This window comes from Pongo abelii, chromosome 10, assembly GCF_028885655.2.
Source record: "Pongo abelii isolate AG06213 chromosome 10, NHGRI_mPonAbe1-v2.0_pri, whole genome shotgun sequence".
Lineage (NCBI taxonomy): Eukaryota > Metazoa > Chordata > Mammalia > Primates > Hominidae > Pongo > Pongo abelii.
In genome coordinates, this window is record NC_071995.2 from 26,726,322 (window position 1) to 26,739,479 (window position 13,158).

The 13,158-nt window shown below is 39.5% G+C and overlaps 1 long non-coding RNA gene across 1 annotated transcript; it reads right to left on the reverse strand.

Annotated features, from left to right (window-relative positions):
- Positions 1-490: 490 nt before the first annotated feature.
- LOC129049084 (uncharacterized) lies at positions 491-11,980 on the reverse strand. The gene is made up of 3 exons (XR_008511864.1): positions 10,892-11,980; positions 8,982-9,307; positions 491-1,243 (listed from the first exon to the last, which is right to left on the reverse strand). It is a non-coding gene; the product is annotated as an uncharacterized LOC129049084 (long non-coding RNA).
- Between the last annotated feature and the right edge of the window lie 1,178 nt (positions 11,981-13,158).

Genomic DNA, 13,158 nt, shown 5'->3' on the forward strand with positions numbered 1-13,158 from the left:
TAGGAATTGTACTCAAGCAGTCTGACATCCGAAGCTACATACTTAAGCAATGTGCTGTATGGCATCTATTTTTTTCCTTAAGAAAAGAATCTAAAGACAATTTTAATGGACAGGATAAATAATTTTACATAGAAAAATAAAAATTGCCATCACCAAAAGACAGTGTCTCAGGATTAACCTGAAAGCTATTTTTGAATGAGGTAGAGCTATACCTTTTTGCCTGAAGGGAAGTCTATGATGTATCGTTAAGAAAACCAAATTGTAGAGTAATTTTGTAGTGATTCCTTGTGAATAAGAAGAAAATAGTAGAAGGCTTATACAGCTTACACTTCTTCCTTTCACATCTTTCTCCTTGCTTACAAAACACATACCTGTTGATCAGGCTGTAAATATCAGTTATGGTATGGAAGGTCACTACAGTGGGAGGTGTTATTTTTTTTTCTTTTGCATTATTTCATTGGTTTCAGTGGCAACGTCACTCTGAATATTTGAAGAGGAATTTAATAAAGAAAAATTTATTGAAGACTAATAAACTGAAATTCTAGGGAGAAATCCCAGAGAAGATGACTCTCCAAGTCACACCTGGAGCAAGCAGGCAAAGTCAGCTTCGTTCAAAGCAGTTTCCTTGATACCCTCGTACAAGAAGCAGTAGTTTCATTCTTAACAGGAAGCACTGTAGGAAATGAGGAAGTTGCAGTGAAACCAGAGGACTAGGCCTAGTGGTGTATTACATAGTCACATATTCTTCTCCCCAGGCTCGCTTCGCCCCATTGCCCCTCAGGCCTGGGCGACTTGATCGCTGCCCACACCTGCCATCTCAGCCTGTCCTGGGTGAAGACCTCCTCAGTCATCCGCATCTGATGGAGCATCTCACAAAGGCTTTGGCTCCTGCTGCCATGTCTGGGTTCAGAGGAAGGACTTGCTGCGGGACAGGCGATCTGGCTTCCCCAGCAGCGGCCCCAAGGGACTGGGGACACAATCTGGAAGCACCAGGGAGGTCATGCTCTGTGCCGCAGGCTTGGCAGGAAATGGAAAAGAGCCAGAGCGTCAACCTCTCTCTCATCCTCCCTCAAACACGTCTTCTGAGGCCCACTGCTTCCACATAGCCTTTGCAGAGATGTCCGTTGACCAAGCAGCAGACTAGGTCTTCTCGTGAAGCCAGAGCTGCTCTGTAATGCACTGCCTTGTCTTTGCTTTCTCTCCTTCACTGCTCCCTTCGCATTTTGCTCTCAATCTTGCGGTCCTGGGAGCCAAGAGTCAGCAGTAGCAGGTTAACTTTCATTAGGCTTCATCTTGTAGGGGCCCAGGGTGAAGGCATAGTGAGATATCCAGGTTTTAGAAACGTTAATATCTGATGTTATAAATAGTCTTTAGGTTGAAAATTGGGAAGCACTGTTTGAAGTTCAAGCACAAGACTGATAGGCTTTGGGAAGGATACTATGCTCACTATCTGGGTGATGGGATCTGTACCCCAAACCTCAGCATCATGCAATATGCCCATGTAACAAACCTGCACATGTACCCCCGTATCTAAAATAGAAGTTGAAATTTAAAAATTTTTCTTTGTTTGATACAAGAAAATGTAGGCTAGACATAATTATTCTGGAAAATAAATTTTATTTAAATTACATAGAAAAGAATTAACTTAGGATTTTTTGCAGAGCAGTATGTTGTGAATGTTTAAATACCTTGTTTTTAAAAATTGTATTGTGTGTCTTCACTAATAGTGTTATATTCTTTGAATTAACCATCTATTATGTCCAAGTAAAAAATGGTAGCTTTATCCAACAAATATTTTGTATTTTGACCACTAAATATATAGTTAAAATAAAATAAATCCAAATAAAAGTAACATATGCTTATTTAGAAGTTTAAATAAATGAATGTATGAAAATTAACAACCACCTATAATCTTATCATCCAAATACAGCCACGTTAACATTTTGGTAGATGTTTGCCCATGTTTTCTATGAATAGAATGTATATATTTTACATATCTACAGATTTATTTATATATTTTACATTAATGGATATAATATGGTAATATATGTACCACGTATATATGTAGAATATTTTTCACATGTGCTATGTTAATATTTGTATGTAATTTATAAAACCTGAATATATTGTATATATGATTTAAAGTTTTATTGTTTAACTTAATATATTATGAGATATTTCCTAAGTTACCAGATGTTCTAAGACATGCATTTTAAAGGGGATATTCAGTATTTCACGGTATGGGTAGGTCAGAGTTTATACTTAACCAAATACTGTTGTTGGACATTTGAGATGCTTGGTTAAGAGTCCCTATATACCTTTACTTTTTTCTTTTCAGAAATGTAGAATTCAGAGGGAAAAAAGAAATCTTCTAAAGATGGTCTAGTTTACTCCTCCAGTACTATCCTTTAATCATGTCTATAAGCAGGACATTTAATTCCATTTTCTTTTGTTCTTTCTGTTTAGGTGCCCAATACCTTCAGCCTCCTATTGCTTTGTTTCTTGCAAAAAATGATTGTCAAAACTTCATCTGTATGATTTTGGTAATAGTAATAACACTAATAACAGCTAGGCATATAATGCTTACCATGTTCCGGGTTCTAGTCTAAGTATTACATATATTTCAACTCATTTAATTCTTGCAAAGCCTTCTGGAGTAGATACCCATAACTATCCCCAAATTAGAGATGAAAACACAGAGAGATTAACTTACTTATTTAAATTCATACAGTTAGTAAGTGGTAGAACTAGAGTTTGAGCCTGGACAATCAAGTTCCAGAATCTGAATTCTAATTACTATGCTCTAATGGATGACTCCTAAAATAAAGATGCAAAGAGGTTTCATTCTGAATTCTAATTTCAATCACTGGAAATGGCTGCCTGGAACAATATGTTCAGAAGGATTCTGATGCTGTATCTGAGCTTAGAGGGGAAAAGAGCCATGATATATGAATAATATTTCCCGTGTTTGAAAGAGGAGAGTGATTGCATATTTGCCATTTTTGCCCTATAATCTTAGTTACCCTAGAATTATTTAAGTTCAAAAAGATAAAACTCTAGAGATTAAAAAAAGTGTAGGTGGAATAGGGTTTACATATTTATTATTTTTGCAGGAGGGAGATGAGGGGGCAGAGGTTTGGGCTATTTTAGCCTGTGCTGCCTCTGTTAGTGCAAATGACTCCATATGCATTTCAGGACCTCCATTTTTACAATTGTTTTTAAAAAGAGCCTGTTGCATTCTGTCTGTCCTTGGTAGATATAAAAGCAAAGAACAATGAAAACACAAAGAGTTTGGAGATGTAGACATATGGGCTTCCTTTTTCTGGTTCCATCAAATTAACCGTGTGTTCTTCTAGAATGGTTACTTGACCTTTCTTACCCTCAATGTTCTCATCCGTAAAATGAGAAAATAATTCTTACTTCTTAAATTGTTGTGAAATTAAGTCAGGTAATTGTGAATGAAGTCCTTTGCATACAAAAGACAAATGTTCTCTCCTTTACTGTCTCATATTCACCAACAGATTGTATCCTTGCATATTGTTTTTCCTTTGATTACTTCTCATATAATCCATTTACTAAAATCTTTAATAGCTTAAAAGTTTTTTGTTTCTTGGTTATATGGAAATATTATCAAGCTTTAGTTATAGATATTTCAGAAATTAACATACAAATGAAGTCCTTGCTAGTCTTTGGTAACCATACAAAACTGTACAATGGGTCAGTTTAGTGCTTGCTTGCTCAATAATTATGTTTTAAAAAGTTTTAATAGAACGTCTGTTCTTTTTACGTACATAATAGCACCACTATCCAAGGCAGAAACTTGAGTCTTTATATCAGTTTTCTTTCATTTTAGATTACTTCTATTGCTATTTCTTCCATGTTCACTAATCTTTTCTTTGGCAGTATCTAATTTGCTGTTAATTCCATCTGTGCAGAAAGGACATAATATAGCAGGCTTGATGTTGCTACCTTTAGAATGATTTGCTTGGGGGGCTGGCCCTAGACTACCATCTGGGAACTTGGCTTTGGGATGTTCCCTCCACTGATAAGGATGATTTGCTGACCTGAGACACCGAACTCTTATATACCAGCTTGCCTAGATTATTTGTGCAAACAATGTAATTAATGGTGAATGCCAGCTTTTCTACCAGATGTCTAAATTTGGTAGCTGTGGCTTATCGGAGGCAGAGACTGCCAAAATAATCAGCCCCCAGTGAAAACTCTGAACTTTGAGTCTTAAGCAGGAACACTGCATTTTGTTGGCTAAAAGAGTGTGTTCTATGTGGCCACCCCATCTCTCTTCAGCCCCAGAGGGAGAACTTTGGAAGCCAGTGCCTAAATTCCTCCAGGCTTCACCTGGTTTGTCTTTTTCCCTTGCAAGGCTGGCTGTATATCTTATGCTTGATAAACCATAGCTGGGATCATCTTGCCTCTGAGCCCTATGAGCCCTTCTAGTGAGTCTTAAATGTGTGGGTGGTAGTTGTGAGACATCCAAAGCACCATCCATTGAATTTTTAATGCCTAGAAGTTTGAGTGTTTTAAAATATCATCCAGCTGGGCGTGATGGCTCAGGCCTGTAATCCCAGCACTTTGGGAGGCTGAAGCAGGAGATCACTTGAGATCAGGAGTTTGAGACCAGCCTGGCCAACATGCTGAAACCCCATCTGTACTAAAAATAAAAAAAATAGCTGGCATGATGGTGCAGGCTTGTAATCCCAGCTACTCGGGTGGCTGAGGCAGGAGAATTGCTTGAGCCCCAGAGGTGGAGGTTGCAGTGAGGCAAGATCATACCACTGCACTCCAGCTTGGTTGACAGAGCGAGACTCTGTCTCAAAAACAAACAAAAAGCCAAATATTATCCATGTCTTTTTTTTAACAAGCTCAATATTTTCTCCACTTTCTTGGGCATATGGAATATATTTATCAGAATTGTTTTAATGTCCATGCCTACCAATTCTACACTGTGTGTCATTTCTGGGATTGTTTCTCTTGAATGATTTATTTTACTCCTCATAAGAGGTTGTATTTTCCTGCCTTTTGGCATACCTAGTAATTTTTGATTGGATGCCAGACATGACGCATTTTACTTTGTTATATATTGGAAGAATATTCCTTTAAATATTCTTAGGCCTTTTTTTTTTTTGGTTGGCAATTAAGTTACTTGGAAATAGTCTGACCCTCGAGTCTTGCTTTTAAGTCTTGTTAGGGACAGCTAGAGCAGACTGTGGTTCCAGCACTGAGGCAATCCTCTTCTGTGTTCTCCATCTTATGCCCTGTGTATTATGAGGTTTTCCCATTTTGACTGGTGGGAACGCAACCTGCTCCCAGCCCTTTGTAAGTCCAAGGGATTGTCCTACCTGTTTCAGGTGGTTCTTTCCTTAGTCTCAGGTATCAAGACTCAAGGGGAACTCAGGAAATCTCCAGAAATTTCTCTCTGTGCAGCTTCTTTCTCTCTTGTCTGGTACTCTCCTCCTCCAACTTCTAGATGGATTGACCTCCCCTGATGCTCAACTGTAGCTCCTCAAATCAGGGAGACTGCTGGGCTTTGTGTGTGTTCTCCTTCCTTATGCTGAGGCCTGGAAACCAGACAGCGAGTAAGGCACCCCCAGGGCTCACCTTGTCTGTTTCTCTTCTCTAAGGGATCACTATTCTCTACTACCTGTTGTCCAATGTCTACAACTCATTATTTTATGAACTTGTTAATGAACATGCATTTCCTTCATTTCTTTTTTGTTATTTAAGCTGGGAGGGTAAGCCCAGTCGTGTTTCTCTGTCATGGTCAGAAGTGAATGTCTATATTTTCTTTCTTTTTTTTTTTTTTTTTTTTTTAATTTTAAAAATAGTATGGCTTGTGATGCAATTTTTTTTCTTTTTTTTTATTATACTTTAAGTTTTAGGGTACACATGCACAATGTGCAGGTTAGTTACATATGTATACATGTGCCATGTTGGTGTGCTGCACCCATTAACTTGTCATTTAACATTAGGTATATCTCCTAATGCTATCCCTCCCCCCTCCCCCTACCCCACAACAGGCCCCAGTGTGTGATGTTCCCGTTCCTGTGTCCATGTGTTCTCATTGTTCAATTCTCACCTATGAGTGAGAACATGCGGTGTTTGGTTTTTTGTCCTTGCGATAGTTTGCTGAGAATGATGGTTTCCGGCTTCATCCATGTCCCTATAAAGGACATGAAACTCATCGTTTTTTATGGCTGCATAGTATTCCACGGTGTATATGTGTCACATTTTCTTAATCCAGTCTATCATTGTTGGACATTTGGGTTGGTTCCAAGTCTTTGCTATTGTGAATAGTGCTGCAATAAACATACGTGTGCATGTGTCTTTATAGCAGCATGATTTATAATCCTTTGGGTATATACCCAGTAATGGGATGGCAGGGTCAAATGGTATTTCTAGTTCTAGATCCCTGAGGAATCGCCACACTGACTTCCACAATGGTTGAACTAGTTTACAGTCCCACCAACAGTGTAAAAGTGTTCCTATTTCTCCACATCCTCTCCAGCACCTGTTGTTTCCTGACTTTTGAATGATTGCCATTCTAACTGGTGTGAGATGGTATCTCATTGTGGTTTTGATTTGCATTTCTCTGATGGCCAGTGATGGTGAGCATTTTTTCATGTGTCTTTTGGCTGCATAAATGTCTTCTTTTGAGAAGTGTCTGTTCATATCCTTTGCCCACTTTTTGATAGGGTTGTTTGTTTTTTTCTTGTAAATTTGTTGGAGTTCACTGTAGATTCTGGATATTAGCCCTTTGTCAGATGAGTAGGTTGCAAAAATTTTCTCCCATTCTGTAGGTTGCCTGTTCACTCTGATGGTAGTTTCTTTTGCTGTGCAGAAGCTCTCTAGTTTAATTAGATCCCATTTGTCAATTTTGGCTTTTGTTGCCATTGCTTTTGGTGTCTTAGACATGAAGTCCTTGCCCATGCCTATGTCCTGAATGGTATTGCCTAGGTTTTCTTCTAGGGTTTTGATGGTTTTAGGTCTAACATTTAAGTCTTTAATCCATCTTGAATGAATTTTTGTATAAGGTGTAAGGAAGGGAATCCAGTTTCAGCTTTCTACATATGGCTAGACAGTTTTCCCAGCACCATTTATTAAAGAGGGAATCCTTTCCCCATTTCTTGTTTTTGTCAGGTTTGTCAAAGATCAGGTGGTTGTAGATATGCGGCATTATTTCTAAGGGCTCTGTTCTGTTCCATTGGTCTACATCTCTGTTTTGGTACCAGTACCATGCTGTTTTGGTTACTGTAGCTTTGCAGTATAGTTTGAAGTCAGGTAGCGTGATGCCTCCAGCTTTGTTCTTTTGGCTTAGGATTGACTTGGCGATGTGGGCTCTTTTTTGGTTCCATATGAATTTTAAAGTAGTTTTTTCCAATGCTGTGAAGAAAGTCATTGGTAGCTTGATGGGGATGGCATTGAATCTATAAATTACCTTGGTCAGTATGGCCATCGTGAATGTCTATACTTTCATGCTATTCTTTGAAACATTAAGGGTTTGGATTTCTCGTCACTAGGGTCAATGCTTCGCACATAGTAGGTAGTCAAACATTATCTGTTGAATAACAAAATAAATAAATAACTGGTGTCCTTAACTTTACTGTGAAGTTAAAGATACGGTATTATTTTTTATTCACCAGACTAGACACTATCAAAGCTTCAAAAAACTCTATTGAGATCTATGTAGGGTTGGGTTAAAAATTCCTGCCCTGCCACAGCAACTCTCTGATCCTGCATCTTTTCCCTTCCTAGAATGACATGTACCTTGTAAGGTAGTCATGAAAGTTAAAGGAGAGGGGGTGTACACAAAGCACACGGTAAGTTCTCAGTGAAACTGGGAGTTCTTGCTGTTCTTGGTGTGCTGAAATAATGACCATACATTGATACAGAGATTTTATCATTCATATGCTTTTTATATATGTATCTTATATAATCCTAACAATTTATTTCCCCCAAATAATTAATCAGCATTGTCATAAACCAAATGAAAGTCCACAGAATCTTCCAGAATAATAAAAAAAAAACTGGCTAAAATTGGAATATTTGGAGACTTGACAACAGAGCTTGCTTGTGTGGAGGTCTCTTAAACACCACCTCTATTTCTGGTTTTCAAGAAGAACATCTGAGCTTGCATGATAGACCTTGTCTCTCAAGTTTTCTACCTGTTCTTTCTCATCTAGTTGTGTGTGCCAAAAACTATTTCTCACACACTCTCCTTTGTACTCACCTTTTATAATGTGAGGCCTAAAGTTAATAGTATGTGCTGTCTTGGCATCTGGTAAAATTGGGAAGGCCTTGAATGGCCTAACTGCAAATTCTCCTCCCTACTCTCCTCTCACAGATGACGTCCCCCCAGCCAAACAACCCTCCTTTTTGAGGGGACCAGGTGCAGTTCCTATTTATCCCTGAGTAGTGGGTTTTAATTTCCTCCTAAGCAGTTTTTCAAACAAGCCAATTACATCCTCCTGTGGGAACCAGGAGGCACCACACCCTCTTGACACTACAAAGCCCCCCCCAGTTATTCATTCTGTTCCCGATTGCAACCCCTGTGTTGCCTTGAATGGTGTGCTGTGTCCTCCTCCCCTAGGCTGGGGTATATGTGACTAATGAACCGCTGTTGGTCTCATCTGTCCAGTGCTTAGTGTCATATGTTTGGCCATCTTCCTAATCCTAAGGGGGAATCTCTCTGTCACCTATAGGATGAATAGAAACCCATTCAAACCCACTATGCCTCCTACTTGCATTGCCGCTCCCCGCCTTTCAGTTCTTGTGGTGAAATGTCAAGGCAGTGCCTCCAGATTCACTCCATTGAACACAAAATTTAGGTTAAAGAGTGTGAAGGGGAGGAATGGGTAGGAAGAAATATGGCATTTAAAAATGTGCTTGCTAATACTTTGAAAACTCTGGAGGTTTAAAGATAGGTTCCTATAAGAGATCAGGGAGGACGGAATAAGAAGTGAGACCTGGCTTCTCTTGCTCTGGCTTTGCCACATGTTGGGAGAGGATAACCTGAAGTGTGGCAGACAGGATGCTCTTCCTCTTCACTCTATTCTTCTCTTCATTCGCACCCATCGGGGGAAGGAGTCTTTAAACCCCATTATATATCCAAGTTATGCTGTGAGATGTGGCATAAGTAATTGGGAAGAAGAAACCTTGCTTGTTTAATGACCTCTTTGGTCAAGGCTCCCAACAGGAATATTGGAATCCACTGTTACATCCCAAAATAGAATCAGAAACAATGGTCTGGTTGTCTTGCAGCGCTAGTAGGTAGGAGGGATGGAGCCAGAGTCTTTGGGTGAGAAAAGGGAGGGAAAAACAGAAGTATCAGTACAGCATCTGTCCTATTGGAACTGATATATTTAGGGGTATAAAATATAATTTTTACCAAATATATAAATAATAAGAATATAATTAAATTAAAAAATATGATGTTTCTGTCTATAGTGTATTTCCTCATAAAATTCCTAGTTTTAGACACGTTTGATTGAATAATTTCAGTTAAAAGGAGAATTTTAGATGGATCTAGGAATTTTTCATAGGTAGCTGAATTTATGGTTTTCCTGCTAGCTGGTAAGATGTGTAATTGTCTCAGCTGGCAAAGATCTTCTTTCACCTTGACTAAGAATGGTCTTTCCTAAGATAATGCGAGAGAATTCTTCTAATATTCATTGAACAGTCTGGGAACCATACAAATAATACACCAGGCTCTATGCTAAGCACTTGCTTACACGTGTCAACCCATTTAGTCCCCATAAAACCCTACAAGATAGGTGGTATCACTGTTACTTAACTTCTCTGGGCCCCATCTATAAAATGGGTGGAGTCACAGTACCCATCTCATTGAAGTTCTTGTGAAAACAAAGGGACAGAATCAATGTGAAGCACGTCACCCAGTTCCTAGTACACATTAATTGCTAAAAACATTAGCAATAAAAAGCTACACTAATTTTATTCCTGACTATTCACGGGAAGTGTTTACAGATATTAAAAATACTTGAAATTTTTAAAGCACTCAAAATGTTAAACATTTCATCACTTGGCCATTATTTGAGCACAAGCTTGGATCGGTACCTGTTACAGCTAGGTCATCTCTCAGACCACAAAGGTGTGTTGTGTTTTCTGGCCCACGGCCCAGGGTAGGCAGTGCAGTATCTGGGCTAGCACAGTGGCTAAGACAAGGACTGTGGAGCCAGATTGCTGGCCATTTAGTAGCTGTGTAACCTTCGGCATTTACTTAAACTTCCTGTGCCTCAGTTTTTGTAAAATGGAGAGAACAAGTACAAATTTCAGAGGATGGTCATGAGGATGAAAGCAAACAGTGCATGTAAAGTGTGCCTGGCATGTAATGAGCACTTATAAATGGTAGTTATGACACCTCGATGAACAGCATTTGAGTAGATCCTAATACAAATATTAACAAGGCATGAGACCCGGAGTTCTCACCATTATCATGTAGAGAAGTCTTTGATAAGAATGGGTTTGGGTGTTTAAAGAGCCAGCATGTATTATTTGCAAGGCATCATGTTAGCAGTTTACCCATTTTATTTAATCTTCATACTAATGCTGTATGATAGGCACTATTGTTCTTCCTATTTTACAGATAAGGAAACTGAGGCACAGAGTGGTTAAGCATCCATTACTCCAAGCAGTCAGCATGGCTCATTACACTGAAGGGCCAAACAAATGTGGTTTAGGGTACAGGGTACAGAGCTCACTCAGTGATAGTGTTCACATGCTCAATCCTGGGCCGTTGATCAGGAGGCAGCAGCCTGGTCTTGGAGGCGAGAGGGCATGCTAAGCCCTTGCAAATTCATTTGTTTGTTAGCAGAGAGGGCCAGATGTGGTGGTGACGGTCTGCGGGCACATTTCTTACCCATTCGCTGAGAAGCCACTGTCTGAAGAGGCCACCTCACGGAGCGTATTAGCTAAGGAGATACCAGAGGAAGTCTTTCCCAAACTGTGGGTACCTGGCCATAGGGTGAACTGAAAAAAATCAAGGGAGAAAGGGATGGATCATGTTTCCTAGAGTAACATGCCTCCCAGTACAACACTGAGATGAGTCAGTGATGGCTGTTTCTGCCCAGAAATATCCATCTTAAACCATCGTATCTAAAAACCTCTCTATTTCCAGAATTCCCTGTTACAAAGGGCAGGACACAGGGGCCATGTTTAACTACCTTCAGTTAATCCCTCAGAGTAGCTGCTTTATGTATATTTGTTGAAAACATCAAATTTAATGTCATCCAGCTGAGGACAAGAAAGGTAACAAGAATGGGAAACCAAAGGGTGTTTGTGGTTGGGGATGGGGTGGCATGAGAGAAAGGATGGGGATGGGGAAGGAGGAAATCTGAGAGGGAAATTGGTTGAGCACCAAAGACAATACTGCTGGCTTCCAATTTCTCTTAAGCAGCCTTGGAAATGGCATTCAGGAGGACCTCGTGATTTTTTGGCATGTGAGTTGTACAACACTGACCTTGGAAGAGGAGTATTGTTTCTTTCATCTTTAAAACCACTTTAGTTTCTATTCAGCAGCTGTCTTATTGCAATTTGAGTACCCATCAGTCAAGTAGACATTAAGTGGTTTCTTATATAAATACTTACAGAGTTCTGACTTTGCAAGCATCTCTGAAAAGCATTCTATTCCTTCTAAGTTCTTTGAAATTTTCTTTTGGCTCCACCAAGTGTATACAGATATATCCAGAGATGGAAATTGTTCCTGTGCAAATTAACTTCACAATCACAAAGTTAGGACAAAAGATAATGCTCAAAATTCACTACTGGAAGCCGTCTGGAGGATCATCACCAGGTAACATGATTGGGAAATTTCTTTTGCTATAAATTATTGTCCTCATTTAGAAGAGAAACTTCAAGAACTGTTTTTCTTGATTTAAAATGTTCTTGATAAAATGGTGTCCCGGCTCAAGCTATCCTCCCACTTCCACCTCCAGAGTAGCTGGGACCACAGGCACGTACCGCCACGCCCAGCTAATTTTTTTTTTTTTTTTTTTTTTGTAGAGACGGGGTTTTACCTTGTTGCCCAGGCTGGTCTCAAACTCCTGGGCTCAAGCGATCTGCCCACCTCCACTTCCCAAAGTGCTGGGATTACAGGCGAGAGCCACCGTACCCCATTAACAAATTTTGTTCAGATTTTTTCTGTATTCTTATCTTTGTCTCTATTGAGCTACCAATTGATCGATGAGCACAATAACATTTTGAGATATTAATCACTTTTTATTAAGCATTTTATTGAAGTATCGTATATAGACAGAAACGTACATAAATCACAAGTATACTAAGTGTGTTTCTGTAAGCTGAACACACTTGTGTGCCTAATACCCAGCTTAAGAAACAAAACATTACCAGCACTGGTGTGTATCTCCTCTGAATTTACTTGTACCCCAAGGCCCTTTCTTCACCTCAAGCATGTAGGATTTTCCACCTTCATGCCTTGGGAAAAGGAGACACTAGCAGGTGTAGAAAAAAAGAGCTTTAGTTTTTGACAGAAATCTAAGAATAAGCCAAGGGATTTGGAAGAACATGAATCAGTTTGAGCTGATATTTTGAACCTTAAATCTTGATAAAGGATTCTTATTGAGGGGGAAGAGAGAAGACAATAAGGAAATGGTGCATAGACATTGGTGAGTCTCCCAGAAGTGCCATTGGTCCTGCTTTAAGTTCAGAGATTCTGTAAGAGAAGCTGTGGATATGAATTTTGATGCATATGGAAATATTTCCAAATCTTCCTACTTCAACACGGTGAAGGCCTGAACTCTTGTTCAATTCATCCAGAGCAGCCCCCAGTGCTCCATTTCTCAATGAAGCCTTCCATGTCCTAATGTGCACATCTCAGACATGCAGGTGACTCTGATGCAGACGGTCCTTGGTCCTCACTTGCAGAAATGTTAAGTATAGGTTTTTGTCCATGCCATGACCATGGTTCTCAAGCTTGTCTGTACATCAGAATTACCTGAGGATCTTATTAAAAACAGATTCCTAGGACCAGCTACTGACTTTTATCAGGCCTGGCAATCAGAATGTTCACCAACTCCCTAAGTGATTATTATACACCAGTCTGGCATCCGTTGGAGGGTTAGATTTGGGATGGCTCTTCCCTATGGCCTATGAACTGTATCATTGTAT